Below are 24,579 nucleotides of genomic sequence, written 5' to 3'. Positions count from 1 at the left end.
TCCCCTCAATATTTCCTCAAATTATCACTTCAATATTCTCAGCCTTAGCAGCAGTCGCTGCAAAAGCAGTGCTTGTAGCAGCAGTAGTGGTGGTAGCAGCAGTGGTGGTAGCAGTAGCAGTAGAAGTAGTAGTAGTAGCGTACAAATATTGCCTTTTTGGTCAATAGATCATCCCCTTCATCATTCCCTGAAAGTTTCAACTTAATACCCTTAGTCATTTCTAATTAAGCCCCTTTGACAACCTGTGTGCACTTAGAATGTTTTGATTTAGTTCAATACTTCCCTTAAAATCCTCTGAAAGCTTCAGCTGAATCCCCTTGGTCTTTTTGGACACTAAAGGTCAAGCATGGCTTCTTTTCCAAGAACTAATAGCATATGTAAACAATAAACGAATGGTATTACTTACAGCCCTTGCCCCGAAGGCTGGGGGGGACTGAGGTCCCCAGACACATAGTTATTGGACTATTCAATTATTTTGAACAAATTGGCTATCTAAAATTTGATTGGATATGTTTGGCGAAATAAAGGGCCTAAGAGGGGGACTGCTTGCCCTCGATCACTTTTGATTCTTAAAAAGGGCACTAGAACTTTCAATTTCCAGTCGAATGAGCACCTTCCGAAGTTTCTACGACAACTTCTTCAATATGAAGTGCCTTGGTGAAAAAAAATACATTGTCCTCACTTCGCTATTTACTTAGGCGGCGTTTTTGCGCTGCTTATGATCTGATAAACAGCTATAAATTTTTCAAGCGTTTTGCTTTTGCCAAGCAGCCGAAGCGGCAAGCTGCATTAACCAGTGCCTCACTGTTGTCTTATCTTAGACGCAAAGTGTACAGTGATGTTAGGTAATAATTAATATTGAACCCAACCAATGGTTTATAGGACAGAATATAAATCCGTAACAGTTAAGCTAAGTAATGGGCTCATCACAAAGTCACAATTTTCTTATGTATGTTTTTTAATTTATTTAAGCAGTATATATTTTTTGGCAAATGTTGGATTCCAAAAATAATTTTGCAGCCATAGCTCAGGCTCTTGTTCCCAGTGCCTGTTATCGGGGCTATTTTTGGATCTAGTTCTCTTCCCAGGTTCCTACTCAACGGATGTATAAGAATTCCTAGGATATAAACAAAACTTTCCTGGTAAGATTTTTATTACATTCAATGAGTAAGCCATTTAAGACTGATCTGGTGTAGTGAATGCAGCACTTGTTGAGATTGAACCACTGCCGACATTTGTTTCTAAGTTAGGGTTGAAAATTAGGTTCTGTCTTGTGTTCCGGTTAGACAGTTTTTTTGTTTTTTTTTGTGCTGAGACGCTCCGAAAAGTTTTACCTACAATTTTAAAATGGGCCTCTTAATGACCTCTAAAATGACCTCTTATGCCTAAACAAAAACCCGACAACCAATTGGAACATTTTTTTGTTTCTGGTATAATTATGTATGATTTACTGCTTTGAGTAATTTTTCTGTTTCTTCAAAAAATCTTCTACAATTCATTTGATTTTAGGTTTTATGAATAATATATATCAGAGACACGGCTATGTGGCCTTGTGAAACTGTTGCATCAGAATTGGGCCCTTAATAGCAACCTAAATAAGGTTGAGAAGGTTTCATAAAACACACACACACAACGGCCGTATCGAAAAGGGTTAATGGTCAGAATTGGAATTTCTAAGAAGTTAACCAAACTAAGTCCGTTTTTTATTGGTTTTTAGATTCATAGAATCACAAGTAGATTCCCAAAAATAAGGAATTTTGCACAAAAACTCTTTTATCATCGAGTATGTTTGGTGTTGACTTTTGTTAACTAAGCATGCTTCTTTTTTATTCGACCATGTGAACAATAGATACCCTTAAGTAAGTTTTCGACGCTGAAAAAAATAAACAAACAAAAATCCTAAAATTTCTTACAATTTGGCCGTCGAACTGATTATATAACTGAATAATATAATCATGGCAAAGTTTTCCACAGAAACCAAAAGTGCCTGACATGAAATGATGAGCCTGGCACGCCTTTTTAGGGCTAAAACACGCCTTTCCAATAAGAAAATCCATTGACCAACACAATAAAAGATAACGTGAAAATATGCTGTATTCTAAATCCATTACTTTTATTCATATATAGTCTATAATGGTTCATTTTTATGGACTCCATTTACGTTTCAGGGCGAATAGTATACTCCATGCTAGTCTTTCTACTGGGATTGGGAGGGTAAACAAGCAACCTTTCAATAGCCCCAAGAATATTTGCTCAATAACATTTTGATCCACCAAAATTACTGATCTATGGACCAAAATTCGAGAATGTCTGCCATGATCTCTTTTGTTACTAAACAATGGCATTAGATCTTCAAATGTCTTTTCGAATGAACTTTCTCTCAACAATTAGGACTAAGGACTACGAACACGTGTAACCATCCTGATCTGCAAATTAAAGAAATTTCGTATTTAATCAATAGCTACTTTGCTACATAAATAGCTACTTTACAATAGCTACATGTTCAATTTGATCGTATAATTTCCGTCAAAACTGCACCCCATCCTGGGGGAGTTCAATTCATATTTCTAAAGCTGTGCTTATTTTCGGATGCTAATATCTTTTTATGAACAACTTTAAAATTGATACGTTTTATACATACAGAATTAGCAAACATTTTAGATTTTGTTGGTCCATATGTTTTACTCGAAACACCCTTTTTACAGTTTCGGTTTCTAATGACCATTGTTTTCTTTGCAAACTGTTTGTTAATAAATAATGTTTGATCCAAGGCTCTCTTACATGTGAAAGAAGTTACCACTCCCTCCTTCAACCCCTATTTTTTATATTCAATTTAATATTCTGATGATAATGCGTTGGGAATGATCATCATCCCTGGAAAAGTACAAACTTCAGATATTTGTGTGTGTGGAGGTGGGAAGGGGGTTTGAAGTGGCAGAAAGTACCTATAGGGTCATTAAGTCCTGGCTGAAGGCCAGTTGCACCTCCTGAAGGGAGATCAGTACTACTGGCTTGGACTTTAAGGGTCTAGTGCCGTATCCATTACCTTTTACCCTTTTTTGTATCCACAGTTGTAAGGGTGAATTCTTTTAACAAATCTTTTTTATAGCACTGCTTCCCATAGAGCTGGCAAGGGGGGCAAGGGGTGAACGATCCTGAGCAACAAGACTCCGTCAAAAGATGTATATAATTAGTACAATTGGAAATTTTCTGTTACTCGAAATTTCAGAAATTTGAAAAACTATAATTTTTCGAAATTCGATGAAAACAAAGCTTCAGGTTCAACTTGCCCCCCTGCCCCTGGGGACTTCTCAGTAGTGATAATGATACCTCCTCTTCTACACCATTTCTACTATCAGTAAGAATAAGAATTTAATCACTTATGTTACAGAAAAATATATTTCCTGCAATAAGGGGGGGGGGGAGCTATTAGCTCGAACCAGTCATATTACAGGTCTAATCCAAATATTTCCCCAAGCGAAGAAAGATTAGATTAATTTCAACCCCTTTCTCCAGACTATAAAACCTTCGAATGAAAGATCTTAAGCCATTGACAAAAGTTCATTGACAAAATAATTGAAAATAGACGTGTTAAACATGATAGTAGGGTTATTGGGGTTTCTCAGTCTTTAGATTTAGATGTATCAAAAAGTTTCATTTCATTGCCATATGTACCTGGTTTGGGTGAGAAACTTTCACGGGTTTTGCGTAAATTTGGTATTGATACATGTCTCCAATCGTTGATGCCAATGGGTAGTTTCTTTAGTTCTTGAAAGGATTTAACCCGGGGAAATTTAGTAAGTGGGGTGTATAAAATTCCGTGTTCTTGTGGGAAGTTCTATATTGGTAGGACTCGCCAACAATTTGTTGAAAGGTTTATTGAACACCGAAATTCGATAGAAAAAACCCTACAATTAAGCAAGCCTCAAGAAACTTTTGTTTCAGCTTTAGCAGAACATATTTGGTTTCAACCAGATCGCTTTGTAAAATTTGATGAAGCCTTAGCTATTTCAAATGATAAGGGGTAAACTCAATGGGCGAGGGAAGCCATAGAAATTAAAAAACATATGTTTGCTAACCTTTCGATAAATAGGCACACAGGTAATTTAATTATTGACCCAATTTATGATAACCTTCTAAAGAGTGAATCAACAGTCAATAAGGGAGTTAAGATTTTAAATAATCACCATGGGACCATTTTGCCTGCTAGACTAAAACGATTTGCTTCAGTAATAGCCAACAAAAGGATTATTTCGCAACAGAATAATTAAAGTAATTTATAGTTTTTTTTATTTTTCCTCAGTTACTCTGATGTCCTCACTGAAGTAACTCTATAATAGCATCTTTTCCCTACGTGGATCAGTTTGCGCCAATTGTATATATTTTTTTTTGGTGGTGGTTTTATTGGTTTTTTGTTTTGGCTTGGTTTTTTTATCTTGTTCCTCTTTTGTTTCCTTCGTGCTGAAGACACCTTGTTTGGATACAGGCGATATAACCGCGTTATTTTGTCGTTTCTCTCCACTGGCCGCAGTCTCGTTTTTTTTTTTTTTTTTCATTTTGATTTTTCTCTTTGTTGGTTTTTATAAAACCTTCTATATCTATCTGAATGATCACGAAGATCTGGGACATTCGGACATAAAATACATTTTTTAGACTGCGGACACACTCCCCCCTGCACAAAGAAGTACCGGCGCTCCTTCATAACTGCTTATGCGCAATTATGCACCACAGTAAATAATTTTATGAAGCTTCAAATAAATCAACTTGTAATTTTCCTTTGCCGTTATTCATAGTACACTCACTGCAATAGCATGATATCACTATGATACAAGGATAATCCTTTTTAACAGGTTTTTATCAGATTTTGCTTATTTCCTACTATCAGGTAAATTTTCAAAGGCTCGCAACTTTTGGTGAGTAACCTCAAATTTAACGATTATACATAAATGGAATCACCATAAAAAGTCAATTCTTTTGATGCATACATTGTTATCAAAACTTTTTTATTCGGAGCTCCGGTTACTTTTAGTACGAGTCACACCTTACTTACCATGTGGCAGTAACTCAACGAATCCTGGATTAAGAATATTGAAAGGCAGTTTAGAGACAATCCCTTTATCTTGAAAATTTCACAGGCAAACACTTAAAAGAGAGCTAATTCCAAAAAAGGTATTTATTAAGAATCCAGAAGTTACGCGAGAATCGTATAGCGAACATGATTCAAGAAACCAGGCAAACAGCTTCTTAAACCCGTAATTCGTTTGGCAAACATGGGTTTCTCACTCCGTGAATAATATTTAAACTTTAGGTTTTTGGGGTTTAGGGGGAGTAAAAGGTACCTAGGTTGGGTTAGTTTAGGTTACGTTAGGCTACTTATTTAATATATGCTATGCTTTACCCCCCCCCTAATATGCGAATATATGGCCCAGATTTGTTTCTGAAATACTATATTTTAATCCTATTTTGTTTTATTTCATTAACATTAACGAAACTTCACTGATCGCGTGACTACTGGATCATGGTTGCAGCGGCAGCTGCAACCTAGTAAAGAGCCAACCACAGCCCATAGCAATAAAAAGTTGAAAAGCGTGTTTTCAAAAAAAAACTGTCTAGTGAAAAAAATTGCCATTTGACAATGAATCAGGAATGGTAACTATTGTTTCAGTTATTCTGGGAAGTAAAGATTTTTTGCGGAACGAAATTTATGGTGATTTCAAAAAAGAGCATGAAACCCCTTGAAAATGGCGTCAAATCGAAATAAAAAGTGCACCAATGGAATCAGCATGGTCGAAAACCTATTGTAAGATAATTACAGACCCCCACCTTGAACACCAAGCAAAATGACTTTTTTGCATGGGTAGCACTGACCTGTCTCCCTTTTTTTTTCTAGCAGGATTAAGGGGTGCCCGGACAATCATAGAGAGGTGTGTGATACCTCAATTTTAAAGTGCAATAAATTTGTAAGTACGATTTTGAAGTGACCAAAAAGAATAGAGGGCACGTAGCCCCCTCCTCCCTACAGGCCTTCTTCCCCCCCCCCCCCAACTAGCCCTATAAAAATTTTGAGATAGCCATTTTGTTTAACATAGTTCAAAGGTCCAATATATTTGGTTCTGATGATGATATTACCCTCCATAGTCCCTGGGGAAAGGCTGTATGTGGTATCGGGTGTATGTATATCGCGCGTATCGGTATCGTGCGCATTGGTATCGCACGTATCGTATCGGGAATATCGGTATCTGCTGTTGTTTTTTTTCAGTTATTTTCTAGGCTCATTTTTTTAAGCATGTCCCGGCAAGGTATTATGGTTGCAGCGGCAGCTGCAACCTAGTAAAGAGTGAACCACAGTCCATAGTAACCAAAAGTTAAAAAACGCGTCTTAAAAAAAACTGCCTAGTGAAAAAAAAATACACATTTGACACAGACTCAGGAACGTTAACTACTATTTCGGTTCATCTTAAAAATAAAAGTTTATTGCGCAAAGAAATTTATGTTGATTTCGAAAAAAAGCCTCATACCCCTCGAAAATGGAGTCATATCAAAATGAAAAGTGTACCATTGGAATCAACATGATCAAAACCTTGTACAGGGAAGTTACAGTCCCCATCCATAAGCAACAAGGAAAATCACTTTTTTGCATTGGTAGCACTGATCTGTCTCCCGTTTTTTTTTTTTTTTTGTTTGTTTTTTTCAACAGGTCTAGCGGGAAACCAGAACATCATAGAGAGATTCTTAATGGCTCATTCAAAAGTTATTTCTCATATCTACGTGCTTTTTATAAATTCTGTCATTCCGCAGGTGCCATATGGTAAAATGGCACTTTTTGTGCTATTTCTAAAAGGGTGGCACTAGCAGGCTACCAGAACATCGTTGGTAGATCTTTTATAGCTCATATAAAAGATATTGCACATATCTAAGTCTTTCATATAAATTCCACCATCATCAAGTTCAAATGACACTAAAAAAGGCACCTTTGGTGTCGTGTCTCAAGTGGAAAAGCTGCACTGTAAAAAAAAAAAAAATTGATTTCCAACAAAATGTTTTGCTCGAATTCAAACAAGTCAAAAAAAAAAAAAATTCTGTTGGAATTGTGACTTGCTTATTGAATTCCAACAAATTATTGAAATTATTAAGATTCATGTACTTTTCAGTAGAAAAAATGTAATTTTCACCGTAAATAGGCTATATCAATCAACATGGTTTAAAATTCAACAGTAGTTTGAAGTTTCTTGAATATCATTTTAAATTTGACTATAGGACCATCGAAAGTAATACGTTCAGTATAGGTTCAATTCAAATATTTGAATTATAGCAGAAAAAGGGGAATGCTAATTGAAATTTGAGTATAAAAAGATAATTATAAAAATAAGGCAATATATTTTTACTTTGAAATAAGTTGAGCTTTCTTGTCTGCAAAATGAACACGCAGAAATTTATGTACAAAAATTATATTTTAACTTTTACAATCGCTTTTTTTAAATAATTTTTTTGTGAGTTTCTGTAGGTAGAAAATTTCTTAAGATGCTACCCTAACCTTAAGTGTACTAACGGTGAAAATATATTGCTTTCTGAATTCAATTTTTTTTTAATTAAGAACGAAAATCCTTTTGTGGGAACAACTTATGTTCTTGCGATGAACGTCATTTTGTAATGAGACCCAAAAAGAGTTTAAAAAAAAAATTCTTCCCTGGATTTGCATAAATTTGCTGTGTACGCTGAATAACCAAGTAAGCACATTCTAAGACCTCACTGGCTATACATGACAAATGAAACTCAGAGAGGAAAGAAAATAACAAAATGAAAAACAAATAAACAAAAGGTGAAAAAATGAGGATTTTGTCAGCCAGTGGCGAAATATGAAGAAGAAAAAATAAGCAAATATTTCGACAAGGACCCCGCAGAGTCGTCCTCAGTGCTAAAGAAAAAAGAAAGAAAAGAAAAAGAAACCAACGAAAATCGAACCTTTCGAAGTTTACTTAACAACGACAGAACAAAAACTGAGTTTTTGTTTTTTGTTCTGTCGTTGTTAAGTAAACTTCGAAAGATTCGATTTTCGTTGGTTTCTTTTTCTTTTCTTTCTTTTCTGCTTAGCACTGAGGATGGCTCGGCGGAGGTCCTTGTCGAAATATTGGCTTATTTCTTCTTCTTCATGGTTCACCACTGGCTGACAAAATCCTCGTTTGTTTCACCTTTTTATTTTTTATTTTTTATTTTGTTATTTTCTGTCCTCTATGAGTTTCAATAACCAAGTAAGAACATATATCGAAGAAAAGAAGAGGCCTGTAAGGGTATTTCAGTCCTTTACGTACACGTAAAGGAACCAAAAGCTTCCCCCAAGAAGAGAATTTTCTAAAATAGTGCACATTTCAACTGGACTCAGAAATACTACACTTTAATAGCATGAATAGTGCTTCAAAATCTCCGGTTTGCTACAGGATTAATTAAAAAATAGGACGTTAGCCCAATAAGTTTTATCAAACAGTTCATAGTGTTAAACTGTAATTAAGGAGCGACTCAGCTAAATTCTAACCGAAACTCAAGAATGAAATATTGATAACAATGTATAACAATTGAGTTTCTATACAGACTCCAAATATATAAATTTCATTACGTTTAACCAAAGGCTCCAAGCCTCTGAAGAAAAAGGGATTTTGAAAACAGGGAGCCTGATTTTCGAAAAAGGGAGAAACACCCCCAAAAAGTCAATAAATCTTAATGTAAATCAGACCTTCAGATTCAGCGTATCAGAAAATGTTATGATACCCTATCTGCATCTGCTGCGGGGGTTATGATCTCCTATCTGCACAAATGTGGAATTTATGTTTTTGCCAGAAGACTGATCACGGATACGTTTCTGTTTGTTGTCTTTTTGTTCTAGTGTCCATTTTAAGAGACCATAAAGAATGGAGGGCAACTAAACCTTTTCACAAGACCTATTTGTCTCTTATTTTGTTTTCGAATGTTATAATTTAAGATCAATTTGACAAAAAAAGAAATCATCTCCTTCAACTACCTACAAACGTATAATACAGAAGTAGATTTAATGTTAAGACCTTCAAACGACGAAGCGATGATTTTACCTAGGGGGCATTCAGATCAGAGAGAGAAGACATTCTGATTGTGATGGTAAGTATTCAGTTTAGTTTATTAATATTGATAACTTGTGTCTTATGTTTCCCAGAATGTTTAAGATAGTACATTTTCATAAAAAAAAAGTTTGGTAAAATTCTACGATACTGTTCTATTAGCTGTAAACCATGCAAGAAGTGAAGTTCGGTTAATGCTAATGAAATAAAACAAAATAGCATAAAATGTAATAGTTTAGAAACAAAACTCGGTTATATATTTGCACATCAGCGGGGTGGGGCGTAAAGCAATGCATTTATTAAATACGTAACCTAACCTAGGTACCTTCTTCCCCCTAAACCCTAAAAAAACTAAAGTTTAAATATTGTAAACACAGTTAGAAACCACTGTTTGCAATCCAGTTCTCCGTTGAAAGATACTGTTTATCTAGTTTCTTTTTTCATCTATCTTTCTTTCCTTACATCTAACAGAACAGTACCAATTCCATTTTAGCTACTTTTAGCTACCTTGGAAAGCGGTTAGGTTAGTAAAATGAAACCCTCAGGGAAGGGTCTAACATCCTAGAGTATGGGTACTTATGTACTATCTGGAACACACGCGAAAAATGAAGTGTGGTTGATGCTAATGAAGTAAAACAAAATAAGATAAAAATATAATAGTTTAGGAACAAACTTCGGCTATATATTTGCACATTAGGGGGGATGGGGAGTAAAGCATAGCATATATCAAATACCTAACCAAACCTAGGTACCATTTTCCCCCTAAACCCCAAAAAACAATAGTTTAAATATTGTAAACCCAATAACAAACCACGCTTTACAATCCATTTCTCAATTGAAAGAAACCCGTTTCGAAAGAAACCCGCATCTTCCCTATATGTAGGAAGCTATCAGGAGGTACCACGAGAACACATGTGCTGCCATCTATAATTAAGTCTAACGCTGACGGGATATAATTTATTCACGGATTATTGATCGAGTCTAATGGGGTCAAGGCCAATTGATTTGTTGTTGTTCGTCTAGGTGTAATGACACTGGGGTGAAGTTTGCACATGTATTGATCTTGTTGATCTTATTGATGAAGATGTATTGATCTAGGACTTGAGGGGGAAATGGATTTCCGAGAACTTGATTTATATAAACGAAGGGGAGAAGATTTCCGAGAAATCGATTTACATAATCGACTATGACAAGAGGGGAACTAAATTTCTGAGAAATTAATTTGCATAATTGAGGGGAATTACTGATCCACAAAAGGGGAATTGAGAAATATTATGGCTTCTTTGATCTTTAGGTCTGAGGGATAAATGGTCTTTAGTGACAGAGATAAATTAATATTCTATTTTTAAATATGGCTTCTCCGATCTTTAGGTCAGATTGATAAATTGATATTCTATCGAAACCATAATAGTGTAATTAGGAGCATCTTAGAGATGAAGTGATTAACGCGGGAAAGCGTTTCCTAGGAATTACAAATGTGACAGCGCAGGGATGCCAAAACAAAAGGAACACGCAGAAATTACTTTTAGGGGATTATTTGGGCGAAACCGTTTGAGAAATTTTGGAAGATGATTTAGGCGAAACAGTCTGAGACATTTTAGAAGATGATTTTAGAAGATGATTTAAAAGATGATTTGGGGTGAAACTCTGTGGTCATTATAATACACAATTCCATTTGAACAATATTGTGAGGTCCCCTACCCCAACCTTAAAGGGCCCCCAGGGCCCCAAAGGCCCCACGGGCCACCAAAGGGAACCCTTCCCCTGGGGTCCCCCAAGCCCCCAAAGCCCCCCAACCCCAAAGAGTCCCCAAAGGGCCCCCGATTCCCCAAACGCCCCCGGGCCTCCAAAGACCCCCGGGGCCCCCAAAGACCCCCCCGGGCCCCAAAGGCCCCCCATTTTTTAATACTTTTTTATTTGCGCATTTTAAGACACAAAAGGGCCCCATCACCCCCACTTTTTGGCTCCACCTCCCACCATTAGTGGTTTGTCGTGGTTTAACTTGTCGCAGTTACATTCTCTTGATTTTTCAAAGTTAATTTTGGATTTATTTCGTTGAAATGCAAGAGTCGGAATATTTCAGTAGTGTTTTGTCGTGGTTTACCTTGTCACAGTTACATTCGCTTGATTTTTCAAAGTTCATTTTGAATTTCTTTCGTTGAAATGCAATAGTTGGAATATTTCAGTAGTGTTTTGTCGTGGTTTATCGTGTCACAATTACATTCTCTTGATTTTTCAAAGTTCATTTTGAATTTCTTTCGTTGAAATACAAAAGTTAGAATATTTCAGTATTGTTTTGTAGTGGTTTACCTTGTCACAGTTACATTCTCTTGATTTTTCAAAGTTCATTTTTGGATTTCTTTCTCTGAAATGCAAGAGTTGGAATATTTCAGTAGTGTTTTGTTATGGTTTACCTTGTCACTTTTATATTCTCTTGATTTTTCAAAGTTCATTTTGGATTTCTTTCATTGAAATGCAAGAGTTGGAATATTTCAGTAGTGTTTTGTTTTGGTTTACCTTGTCACCCTTACATTCTCTTGATTTTTCAAAGTTCATTTTGGATTTCTTTTATTGTAATGCAAGAGATACAATATTTCAGTAGTGTTTTATTGTGCTTTACCTTGTCAAAGTTACTTTATCTAGATTTTTCAGAGTTCATATCTAATTTATTAAAATTAAATTAAGTATTTGGAATATTTCATTAGTGTTTTGTCGTTCTTTTCAAAGTTAACGATACATTATCTTGTTGTTACGAAGTTCATTTTGTATTCCCGTTGCGGAAATTAAAGTTTTGACATATTTGCGTAATGTTTTGTCGTGTTTTACCTTATCAAAGCTATAGTTTATTAATTTTTCAAAATTAATTGTGGATTTTTTTTCATTGTAATGTAAGATTTTGAATACTTCAGTAAGGGCCCCCGCCCCCCAACTTTATTGCTCCACCTCCCACCATTAGTGTTTTGTTGTGGTTTACCTTGTCACAGTTACATTCGCTTGATTTTTCAAAGTTTATTTTGGATTTCTTTCGTTGAAATACAAGAGTCGGAATATTTAAGTAGTGTTTTGTCGTGGTTTACCTCGTCACAGTTAAATTCTCTTGATTTTTCAAATTTCATTTTTGGATTTCTTTCGTTTAAATGCTAGAGTTGGAATATTTCAGTAGTTCTTCGTTGTGGTTTACCTGGTCACTGTTATATTATCTTGATTTTTCAAAGTCCATTTTGAATTTTTGTCGTTGAAAAACAAGGGTTTAGATATTTCAGTAGAATTTTTTTTTGTGGTTTACCTAGTCACACCTACATTTTCTTGATTTTTCAGAGATCATTTCGGATTTCTTTCGTTGAAATTAAAGAGTTGGAATATTTAGGTAGTGTTTTGTTGTGTTTTAGGTTGTCACAGTTACATTCTATTGATTTTTCAAAGATCATTTTGGTTTTATTTCGTTGAAATGCAAGAGCTGGAATATTTCAGTAGTGTTTTGATGTGCTTTACCTTGTCACAGTTCAATTCTCTTGATTTTTCAAAGGTCATTTCATATGTTTGTCGTTGAAATGCAAGAGCTGGAATATTTCAGTGGTGTTTTTTGTGCTTTACCTTTTCATATTTAAATTCTCTTGATTTTTCAAAATTCATTTTGTATTTCTCTCGTTGAAATTCAAGAGTTGGAATATTTCAGTAGTGTTTTGTCGTGGTTTATCTTGTCACAGTTACATTCTCTTGATTTTTCAAAGTTCATTTTGGATTTCTTTCATTGAAATGCAAGAGTTGGAATATTTCAGTTGTGTTTTGTTGTGCTTTACCTTGTCACTGTTACATTCTCTTGATTTTTCAAAGTTCATTTCAGATTTCTTTCGTTGAAATGCAAGAGTTAGAATATTTCAGTAGGGTTTTGTCGTGGTTTACATTGTCAAACTTACATTCTTTTGATTTTTCAATGTTCATTTTGGATTTCTTTCGTTGAAATGCAAGAGTTAGTTTATCTCATTAGTGTTTTGATGTGCTTTACCTTGTCACAGTTATATTCTCTTGATTTTTCAAAGTTCATTTTGGATTTCTTTCATTGAAATGCAAGAGTTGGAATATTTCAATAGTTTTTTGTCGTGGTTTACCTTGTCACAGTTACATTCTCTTGATTTTTCAAAGATAATTTTGGATTTCTTTCGTTGAAATGCAAGAGTTGGAATATTTCAGTAGTGTTTTGTCGTGGTTTACCTTGTCACAGTTACATTCTCTTGATTTTTCAAAGTTCATTTTGGATTTTTTTTCCATTGAAATGCAAGAGTTGGAATATTTCAGAAAGGGCCCCCACCCCCGACCTTTTTGGCGCCCCCTCCCACCAGTAGTTTGTTGTTATGGTTTACCTTGTAAGATTTACATTCTCTTGATTTTTAAAAGTTTATTTTGGATTTCTTTCGTTGAAATGCAAGAGTCGGAATATTTGAGTAGTGTTTTGTCATGGTTTACCTTGTCACAGTTACATTCTCTTGATTTTTCAAAGTTCATTTTTGGATTTCTTTCGTTTAAATGCAAGAGTTGGAATATTTCAGTAGTGTTTTGTTATGGTTTACCTTGTCAATTTTACATTCTCTTGATTTTTAAAAGTTCATTTTGGATTTATTTTGTTTAAATGCAAGAGTTAGATTATTTTAATTGTTTTTTGCTGTGGTTTACCATTTCACACTTACATTTTCTTGATATTCCAATGTACATTTTGTATTTATCTTATAGAAATGCAAGAGCTGGAATATTTCAGTAGTGTTTTGTTGTGGTTTACCTTGTCACAGTTACATTCTCTTGATTTTTCAAAGTTCATTTTTGGATTTTTTTCGTTTAAATGCAAGAGCTGGAATATTTCAGTAGTGTTTTTATGTGCTTTACCTTGTCAGAGTTCAATTCTCTTGATTTTTCAAAGGTCATTTCGGATTTTTTTCGTTGAAATGCAAGAGCTGGAATATTTCAGTGGTGTTTTTTTGTGCTTTACCTTTTCACAGTTAAATTCTCTTGATTTTTCAAATTTCATTTTGAATGTCAATCATTGATATGCCAGAGCTATATTATTTAATTACCAACTTGTCGTGCTTTGTAAAGATACACTTTCATTATATAGATTTTTAATAGTTTATTTTGAATTTAATTCGATTGAAAGCAATATTCGGAAAATTTCAGTAGTGTTTTGTTGTGCTTTACCTTGTCACTGTTACACTCTCTTGATTTTTCAAAGTTCATTTTGGATTTCTTTCGTTGAAATGCAAGAGTTGGAATATTTCAGTTGTGTTTTGTCGTGGTTTACCCTGTCATACTTACATTCTCTTGATTTTTCAAAGTTCATTTTGGATTTCTTTCGTTGAAATGCAAGAGTTGGAGTATTTCAGTAGTGTTTTGTTGTGGTTTACCTTGTCACAGTTACATTCTATTGATTTTTTAAAGTTCATTTTGATTTTCTTTCATTGAAATGCAAGAGTTGGAATATTTCAAAAGTGTTTTGTCGTCGTTTACCTTGTCACAGTTACATTCTCTTGATGTTTCAAAGTTCATTTTGTTTTTCTTTCGTGAAATGCAAGACTTCGAATATTTCAGTAGTGTTTTGTCGGGGTTTACCCTGTCATAGTTACATGCTCTTGATTTTTCAAAGTTCATTTTGTATTTCTTTCGTTGAAATGCAAGAGTTGGAATATTTCAGCAGTGTTTTGTTGTGCTTTACCTTGTCACAGTTACATTCTCTTGATTTTTCAAAGTTCATTTTGGATTTTTTTCATGAAATGCAAGAGTTAGAATATTTCTGTAGTGTTTTGTCATGGTTTACCTTGTCACAGTTACATTCTCTTGAATTTTCAAAGTTCATTTTTGGATTTCTTTCATGAAATACAAGATTTGAAATATTTCAGTAGTGTTTTGTCGTGGTTTACCTTGTAACAGTTACATTCTCTTGATGTTTCAAAGTTCATTTTGAATTTCTTTCGTGAAATGCAAGAGTTGGAATATTTCAGTTGTGTTTTGTTGTGGTTTAGCTTGTGACAGTTATATTATGTTGATTTTTAAAAGTTCATTTTGGATTTTTTTCGTGGAAATGCAAGAGTTGGAATATTTCAGTAGTGTTTTGTTGTGCTTTACCTTGTCACTGTTACATTCTTTTGATTTTCCAAAGTTCATTTTGGATTTCTTTCGTTGAAATGCAAGAGTTGGAATATTTCAGTAGTGTTTTGTCGTGCTTTACCTTGTCACAGTTATATTCTTTTGTTTTTTCAAAGTTTATTTTGGATTTCTTTCATTGAAATGCAAGAATTATAATATTTCAGTAGTGTTTTGTTGTGATTTCCCATACCACAGTTACATGCTCTTATCTTTCAATGCCCTTTTGTGATGTCTCCCATTTAATTTCAGGAGTTGTAATATCTCGGTAGTTTGTTGTAGTAGTTTTCCTTATCACAGTTACATTCTCTTGATTTTTCAAAGTTTACTTTTGATTTCTTTCATTGAAATGAAAGAGTTGGAATATTTCAGTAGTGTTTTGTTGTGTTTTACCTTGTCACAATTACATTCTCTTGATTTTTCAAAGTCCATTTTGGATTTCTTTCGTTGAAATGCAAGCGTTGGAATATTTCAGTAGTATTTTGTTCTGATTTACCTTGTCACAGTCACATTCTTTTTATTTTTTAAAGTTCATTTTGGATTTCTTTCATTGAAATGCAAGAGTTGGAATATCTCAGTAGTGTTTTGTCGTGGTTTACCTTGTCACAGTTACAGTCTCTTGATTTTTCAAAGTTCATTTTGGATTTCTTTCGTTTAACTGCAAGAGTCGGAATATTTCAGTAGTGTTTTGTCGTGTGTTACCTTGTCACAATTACATTCTCTTGATTTTTCAAAGTTCATTTTGAATTAATTTCGTTGAAATGCAAGAGTTGGAATATTTCAATAGTGTTTTGTTGTCGTTTACCTTGTCACAGTTACATTATCTTGATTTTTCAAAGTTCATTTTTGATTTATTTAATTTAAATTCAAGATTTGGAATATTTAATTAGTTTTTGTTAGTGGTTTAACTTGTCAAAGTTACATTATATTTATTTTTAAAAGTTCATTTTGGATTTTTTTTTTCATTGAAATGCAAGAGTTGGAATATTTCAGAAAGGGCCCCATCCCCCCAACTTTTTGGCTCCCCCTCCCACCATTAGTGTTTTGTTGTGGTTTACCTTGTCAAATTTACATTCTCTTGATTTTTCAAAGTATATTTTGGATTTCTTTCGTTGAAATGCAAGAGTTGGAATATTTCAGTAGTGTTTTGTCGTGGTTTACCTTGTCACAGTTACGTTCTCTTGATTTTTCAAATTTCATTTTTTGATTTCTTTAGTTTAAATGCAAGAGTTGTAATATTTCAGTAGTGTTTTTATGTGGTTTAACTTGTCACAGTTCAATTCTCTTGATTTTTCAAAGGTCATTTCGGATGTCTTTAGTTGAAATGCCAGAGCTGGAATATTTCAGTGGTGTTTTTTGTGCTTTACCTTTTCATAGTTACATTCTTTTGATTTTTCAAAATTCATTTTGAATTTATTTCATTGAAATGCAAGAGTTTGAATATTTCAGTAATATTTTGTCGTGGTCTATATTGTCACTGTTACATTCCTCTTGATGTTTCAAAGTTCAATTTGGATTTCTTTCATTGAAATGTAAGAGTTGGAATGTTTCAGTAGTTTTTTTAGTTATTTACATTGTCACTGTTACATTCTTTTGTTTTTTCGAAGTTTATTTTGGATTTCTTTCATTGAAATGCAAGAGTTAGAATATTTCAGTAGTGCTTTGTCGTGGTTTACCTTGTCACACTTACATTCTCATGATTTTTCAAAGTTCATTTTGGATTTCTTTCGTTGAATTGCAAGAGTTGGAATATCTCAGTAGTGTTTTGGCGTGATTTACCTTGTCACACTTACATTCTCTTGATTTTTCAAAGTTCATTTTGGATTTCTTTCGTTGAAATGCAAGATTTGGAATATTTCAGGAGTGTTTTGTTGTGCTTTACCTTGTCACAGTTACATTCTCTTGATTTTTCAAAGTTCATTTTGGATTTCTTTCGTTGAAATGCAAGCGTTAGAATATTTCATTAGTATTTTGTTATGATTTACCTTGTCACAGTCACATTCTTTTTTTTTTCAAAGTTCATCCTTGATTTCTTTTACCGAAATGCAACACTTTGACATTTCTAGGTGAGGTTTGCTGTGGTTTACCAAGTTATATCTACAGTCTAGTATTTTTTAATTCTTCATGCTAAATTTTGGTCATTGCCCAGTATTAGCTATAATATTTAATCGGTGTTATACCTTTCTTGGCATATTAACTCTTTAGTTCTCTTGATTTTTATAACGTAATTTTTATATTCTTTCGTTGAAGTGCAACAGTCGGAATATTGCCGTAGCGTTTTGTCGTGCGTTAACATGTCACAGTTAAATTCTTCTGATTTTTCAAAGTTCATTTTGTATTTCTTTCATTGAAATGCAAGAGTTGGTATATTTCAATAGTGTTTTGTCGTCATTTACCTTGTCACAGTCACATTCTCTTGATTTTTAAAAGTTCATTTTGGATTTCTTTAATTTAAATGCAAGAGTTGGAATATTTCAATAGTTTTTTGTCGTGGTTTACCTTGTCAAACTGACATTCTCTTGATTTTTCAAAGATTATTTTGGATTTCTTTCGCTGAAATGCAAGATTTGGAATATTTCAGGAGTGTTTTGTTATGGTTTACCTTGTCACAGTTACATTCTTTTGATTTTTCAAAGTTCATTTTGGATTTCTTTCGTTGAAATGCAAGCGTTGGAATATTTCATTAGTATTTTGTTATGATTTACCTTGTCACAGTCACATTCTTTTTATTTTTCAAAGTTCATTTTGGATTTCTTTCGTTGAAATGCAAGAGTTGGAATATCTCAGTAGTGTTTTGTCGTGGTTTACCTTGTCACACTTACATTCTCCTGATTTTTCAAAGTTTATTTTTGATTTCTTTCGTTGGAATGCAAGATTTTGAATATTTCAGTTGTGTTTTATTGGGGATTAGCTTGTCACAATTGCAGTCTCTCGATTTTTCAATGTTCATTTTTAATCTATTTCATTAAAATGTAAAAGTTGGAATATTTTAGTAGTGTTTTGTCGTGGTTTCCCCAGTCACAGTTAAAGTCCCTTGATTTTTCAAAGTTCATTTTGGATTTCTTTTGTTAAAATGCAAGAGTTGGAATATTTAAATAGTGTTTTGTAGTGGTTTAAATTGTAACCGTTAAATTATCTTGATTTTCAAATTTCATTTTTGATTTCTTTAATTTAAATTAAATATTTTGAATATTTCATTAGTTTTTTTTCTTGGTTTACCTTGTCACACTTACATTCTATTGATTTTTCAAAGATCATTTTGGATTTCTTTCGTTGAAATGCAAGAGTTGGAATATTTCAATAGTTTTTGGTCGTGGTTTACCTTGTCAAAGTTACATTATCTTGATTTTTCAAAGTTCATTTTGGATTTTTTTTTCATTGAAATGCAAGAGTTGGAATATTTCAGAAAGGGCCCCATCCCCCCAACTTTTTGGCTCCCCCTCCCACCAGTAGTGTTTTGTTGTGGTTTACCTTGTCACATTTACATTCTCTTGATTTTTCAAAGTTCATTTTGGATTTCTTTCTTTGAAATGCAAGAGTCAGAATATTTGAGTTGTGTTTTATCGTGGTTTACCTTGTCACAGTTACATTCTCTTGATTTTTCAAAGTTCATTTTTGGATTTCTTTCGTTTAAATGCAAGAGTTGGAATATTTCAGTAGTGTTTTGTTATGGTTTACCTTGTCACTTTTACATTCTCTTGATTTTTCAAAGTTCATTTTGGATTTCTTTCGTTGAAATACAAGAGTTGAATTTTTTTAGTAGTGTTTTGTCTTGCTTTACCTTGTCACAGCTTCATTCTCTATATTTTTCAAAGTTCATTTTGGATTTCTTTCGTTGAAATGCAAGAGTTGGAATATTTCAGTAGTGTTTTGTTTTGGTTTACCTTGTCACAGTTACATTCTCATGATTTTTCAAAGTTCATTTTGGATTTCTTTCGTTGAAATGCAAGAGCTGGAATATTTAAGTAGTGTTTTTATGTGGTTTACCTTGTCAAAGTTCAATTCTCTTGATTTTTCAAAGGTCATTTCGGATTTCTTTCGTTGAAATGCAAGAGATGGAATATTTCAGTGGTGTTTTTTTTTGCTTTAACTTTTCACAGTTAAATTCTCTTGATTTTTCAAAGTTCATTTTGGATTTCTCTCATTGAAATGCAAGAGTTGGAATATTTCAGTAGTGTTTTGTCGTGGTTTACCTTTTCTCAGCTACATTCTATTAATTTTTCAAAGTTCAATTAGGATTTATTTCGCAGAAATGCAAGAGTTGGAATATTTCATTTGTGTTTTGTTGTGCTTTACCTTGTCACAGTTACATTCTTTTGATTTTACAAAGTTCATTTTGGATTTCTTTCGTTGAAATGCAAGAGTTGGAATATTTCAGTAGTGTTTTGTTGTGCTTTACCTTGTCACAGTTATATTCTCTTGTTTTTTCAAAGTTTATTTTGGATTTCTTTCATTGAAATGCAAGAGTTAGAATATTTCAGTAGTGTTTTGTCGTGGTTTACCTTGTCACACTTACATTCTCATGATTTTTCAAAGTTCATTTTGGATTTCATTCGTTGAAATGCAAGAGTTGGAATATTTCAATAGTGTTTTGTCGTGGTTTACCTTGTCACAGTTACATTCTCTTGATTTTTCAAAGTTTCATCTTGGATTTCTTTCATTGAAATGCAATAGTTGGAATATTTCAGTGGTGTTTTGTTGTGCTTTACCTTGTCACTGTTACATTCTTTTGATTTTCCAAAGTTCATTTTGGATTTCTTTCGTTGAAATGCAAGAGTTGGAATATTTCAGTTGTGTTTTGGCGTGGTTTACCTTGTCACTGTTACATTCTTTTGATTTTCCAAAGTTCATTTTGGATTTCTTTCGTTGAAATGCAAGAGTTTGAATATTTCAGTAGTGTTTTTTATTGGTTTACCTTGTCACACTTACATTCTATTGATTTTTCAAAGTTCATTTTGGATTTCTTTCGTTGAAATGCAAGAGTTGGAATATTTCATTAGTGTTTTGTTGTGCTTTACCTTGTCACTGTTACATTCTTTTGATTTTCCAAAGTTCATTTTGGATTTCTTTCTTTGAAATGCAAGAGTTGGAATATTTCAGTAGTGTTTTGTCGTGCTTTACCTTGTCACAGTTATATTCTTTTGTTTTTTCAAAGTTTATTTTGGATTTCTTTCATTGAAATGCAAGAGTTGGAATATTTCAGTAGTATTTTCTCGTGGTTTACCTTGTCACACTTACATTCTATGAATTTTAAAAATTTCATTTTGGATTTCTTGCATTGAAATGCAAGAGTTAGAAATTTTCAGTAGTGCTCTGTTGAGGTTTACATTGTCAAACTTACACTATCATGATTTTTCGAAGTTTATTTAGGATTTCTTTAGCTGAAATGCACGATTTTGAATATTTCAGTAGTGTTTTGTTATGCTTTACCTTGTCACAGTTACATTCTCTTGTTTTTTCAAAGTTTATTTTGGATTTCTTTCATTGAAATGCAAGAGTTAGATTATTTCAGTAGTGTTTTGTTGTGGTTTACCTCGTCACACTTACATTCTCTTGATTTTTCAAAGTTCATTTTGGATTTCTTTCGTTGAAATGCAAGAGTTGGAATATTTCAATAGTGTTTTGTCGTGGTTTACCTTGTCACAGTTACATTCTCTTGATTTTTCAAAGTTTCATCTTGGATTTCTTTCATTGAAATGCAATAGTTGGAATATTTCAGTGGTGTTTTGTTGTGCTTTACCTTGTCACTGTTACATTCTTTTGATTTTCCAAAGTTCATTTTGGATTTCTTTCGTTGAAATGAAAGAGTTGGAATATTTCAGTAGTGTTTTGTCGTGCTTTACCTTGTCACAGTTATATTCTCTTGTTTTTTCGAAGTTTATTTTGGATTTCTTTCATTGAAATGCAAGAGTTAGAATATTTCAGTAGTGCTTTGTCGTGGTTTACCTTGTCACATTTACATTCTCTTTATTTTTCAAAGTTTATTTTGGATTTCTTTCGTTGAATTGTAAGAGTTGGAATATTTCAGTAGTGTTTTGTCGTGGTTTACCTTGTCACACTTAAATTCTCTTGATTTTTCAAAGTTCATTTTGGATTTCTTTCGTTGAAATGCAAGATTTGGAATATTTCAGTAGTGTTTTGTTGTGCTTTACCTTGTCACAGTTACATTCTCTTGATTTTTCAAAGTTCATTTTGGATTTCTTTCGTTGAAATGCAAGCGTTGGAATATTTCATTAGTATTTTGTTATGATTTACCTTGTCACAGTCACATTCTTTTTATTTTTCAAAGTTCATTTTGAATTTCTTTCGTTGAAATGCAAGAGTTGGAATATTTCAGTAGTGTTTTGTCGTGGTTTACCTTGTCACAGTTACACTTGATTTTTCAAAGTTCATTTTGATTTCTTCCGTTGAAATGCAAGCGTTGGTATTTCGTAGATTTATGTATGTACATCTTCTTATTTTTCAAAGTTCATTTTGGATTCATTTCATTGAAATGCAAGTGTTGGAATAGGTCATTAGTGTTTTGTTGTGCTTTACCTTGTCACACTTACATTCTCATGATTTTTAGAAGTTTATTTTGAATTTCTGTCGTTGAACTGCCAGAGTTGGAATATTTCAGTAGTGTTTTGTCCTGGTTTATCTTGTCACTGTTACATTCTCTTGATTTTTCAAAGTTCATTTTGGATTTCTTTCGTTGAAATGCAAGAGTTGGAATATTTCATTAGTGTTTTGTTGTGCTTTACCTTGTCACTGTTACATTCTTTTGATTTTCCAAAGTTCATTTTGGATTTTTTTCGTTGAAATGCAAGAGTTGGAATATTTCAGTAGTGTTTTGTCGTGCTTTACCTTGTCACAGTTATATTCTTTTGTTTTTTCAAAGTTTATTTTGGATTTCTTTCATTGAAATGCAAGAGTTAGAATATTTCAGTAGTGTTTTGTCGTGGTTTACCTTGTCACACTTACATTCTCATGATTTTTCAAAGTTCATTTTGGATTTCTTTCGTTGAAATGCAAGAGTTGGAATATCTCAGTAGTGTTTTGTCGTGGTTTACCTTGTCACACTTACATTCTCTTGATTTTTCAAAGTTTATTTTGGATTTCTTTCGTTGAAATGCAAGATTTGGAATATTTCAGTTGTGCTTTACCTTGTCACAGTTACATTCTCTTGATTTTTCAAAGTCCATTTTGGATTTCTTTCGTTGAAATGCAAGCGTTAGAATATTTCATTAGTATTTTGTTATGATTTACCTTGTCACAGTCACGTTCTATTTATTTTTCAAAGTTCATTTTGGATTTCTTTCGTTCTAATGCAAGAGTTGGAATATCTCAGTAGTGTTTTGTCGTGGTTTACCTTGTCACAGTTACAGTCTCTTGATTTTTCAAAGTTCATTTTGGATTTCTTTAGTTCAAATGCAAGAGTTGAAATATTTCACTAGTGTTTTGTTGTGCTTTACCATTTCACAGTTACATTTCCTTGATTTTTCAAAGTTCATTTTGAATTTCTTTCGTTGAAATGCAACAGTCGGACTATTGCGGTAGCGTTTTGTTGTGCGTTACCTTGTCACAATTACATTCTCTTGATTTTTCAAAGTTCATTTTGAATTTATTTCATTGAAATGCAAGAGTTGGAATATTTCAATAGTGTTTTGTCGTCGTTTACCTTGTCACAGTTCAATTCTCTTGATTTTTCAAAGGTCATTTCGGATTTCTTTCGTTGAAATGCAAGAGTTGGAATATTTCCGTGGTGTTTTGGTGTGGTTTACCTTGTCACTGTAACATTCTCTTGATTTTTCAAAGTTCATTTTGGATTTCTTTCGTTGAAATGCAAGAGTTGGAATATTTCAGTAGTGTTTTGTTGTGCTTTACCATGTCACAGTTACACTTTATTGATTTTTCAAAGTTCATTTTGGATTTCTTTCGTTGAAATGCAAGAGTTAGAATATTTCAGTAGTGTTTTGTCATGGTTTACCTTGTCACAGTTACATTCTCTTGATTTTTCAAAGTTCATTTTGAATTTCTTTCATTGAAATGCAAAAGTTGTAATATTTTAGTAGTGTTTTTTCTTGGTTTATCTTGTCACTGTAACATTCTCTTGATTTTTCAAAGTTCATTTTGGATTTCTTTCGTTGAAATGCAAGAGTTGGAATATTTCATTAGTGTTTTGTTGTGGTTTATCTTGTCACTGTTACATTCTTTTGATTTTTCAAAGTTCAATTTGGATTTCTTTCGTTGAAATGCAAGAGTTGGAATATTTCAGTAGCGTTTTGTCGTTCTTTACCTTGTCACAGTTAGATTCTTTGGTTTTTTCGAAGTTTATTTTCGATTTCTTTCGTTGAAATGCAAGAGTTGGATTATTTCAGTAGTGCTTTGTCGTGGTTTACCTTGTCACACTTACATTCTCTTGATTTTTCAAAGTTCATTTTGGATTTCTTTCGTTGAATTGCAAGAGTTGGAATATCTCAGTAGTGTTTTGTCGTGGTTTACCTTGTCACACTTACATTCTCTTGGTTTTTAAAAGTTCATTTATGATTTCTTTCGTTGAAATGTAAGAGTTGGAATATTTCAGTAGTGTTTTGTTTTGCTTTACCTTGTAATTCGTACATTCCTTTGGTTTTTCAAATTTAATTGTGGACTTCTTTCATTGAAATGCAAAAGTTGGAATATTTCAGTAGTGTTATTTCGTCGTTTACCATTTCACAGTTAGACTGTCTTGATTTTTTAAAGTTCATTTTGGATTTCTTTCGTTGAAATGTGAGAGTCGGAATATTTCAGTAGTGTTTTGTTGTGGGTTACCTTGTCACAGTTACATTCTCTTGATTTTTCAAAGTTTATTTTGAATTTATTTCATTGAAATGCAAGAGTTGGAATATTTCAGTAGTGTTTTGTCGTCGTTTACCTTGTCACAGTTACATTATCTTGATTTTTAAAAGTTCATTTTTGATTTCTTTATATTAAATGCAAGAGTTTGAATATTTCAATAGTTTTTTTTATTGGTTTACCTTGTCAAAGTTACATTCTCTTGATTTTTCAAAGTTCATTTTGGATTTCTTTCATTGAAATGCAAGAGTTGGAATATTTCAGTAGTGTTTTGTCTTGGTTTACCTTGTCAAAGTTACATTCTCTTGATTTTTCAAAGTTCATTTTGGATTTTTTTTTCATTGAAATGCAAGAGTTGGAATATTTCAGAAAGGGCCCCCTCCCCCCTACATTTTGGCTCCCCCTCCAACCATTAGTGTTTTGTTGTGGTTTACCTTGTCACAGTTACATTCTCTTGATTTTTCAAAGTACATTTTGGATTTCTTTCGTTGAAATGCAAGAGTCGGAATATTTGAGTAGTGTTTTATCGTGGTTTACCTTGTCACAG

At 33.1% G+C, this 24,579-nt stretch overlaps 1 protein-coding gene across 6 annotated transcripts in view; it reads left to right on the top strand.

Annotated features, from left to right (window-relative positions):
• The first annotated feature begins 1,084 nt into the window (after positions 1-1,084).
• The window catches only part of LOC148950218 (uncharacterized), a 146,015-nt gene continuing 122,520 nt past the window's right edge, over positions 1,085-24,579 (top strand). For all 6 annotated transcript variants that reach the window (XM_089092241.1, XM_089092243.1, XM_089092239.1 and 3 more), the window contains exon 1: positions 1,085-1,142. The gene's annotated coding sequence lies outside the window, so the exon portion shown is untranslated. The remainder of the gene's footprint in view (positions 1,143-24,579) is intronic.

The sequence above is a fragment of the Artemia sp. Qi Xiang Cuo genome, chromosome 7 (assembly GCF_049724085.1).
Source record: "Artemia sp. Qi Xiang Cuo chromosome 7, ASM4972408v1, whole genome shotgun sequence".
Lineage (NCBI taxonomy): Eukaryota > Metazoa > Arthropoda > Branchiopoda > Anostraca > Artemiidae > Artemia > Artemia sp. Qi Xiang Cuo.
The sequence above is the reverse complement of the archived record's forward strand: the minus strand, read 5'-3'. Positions and strand labels throughout refer to the sequence as shown.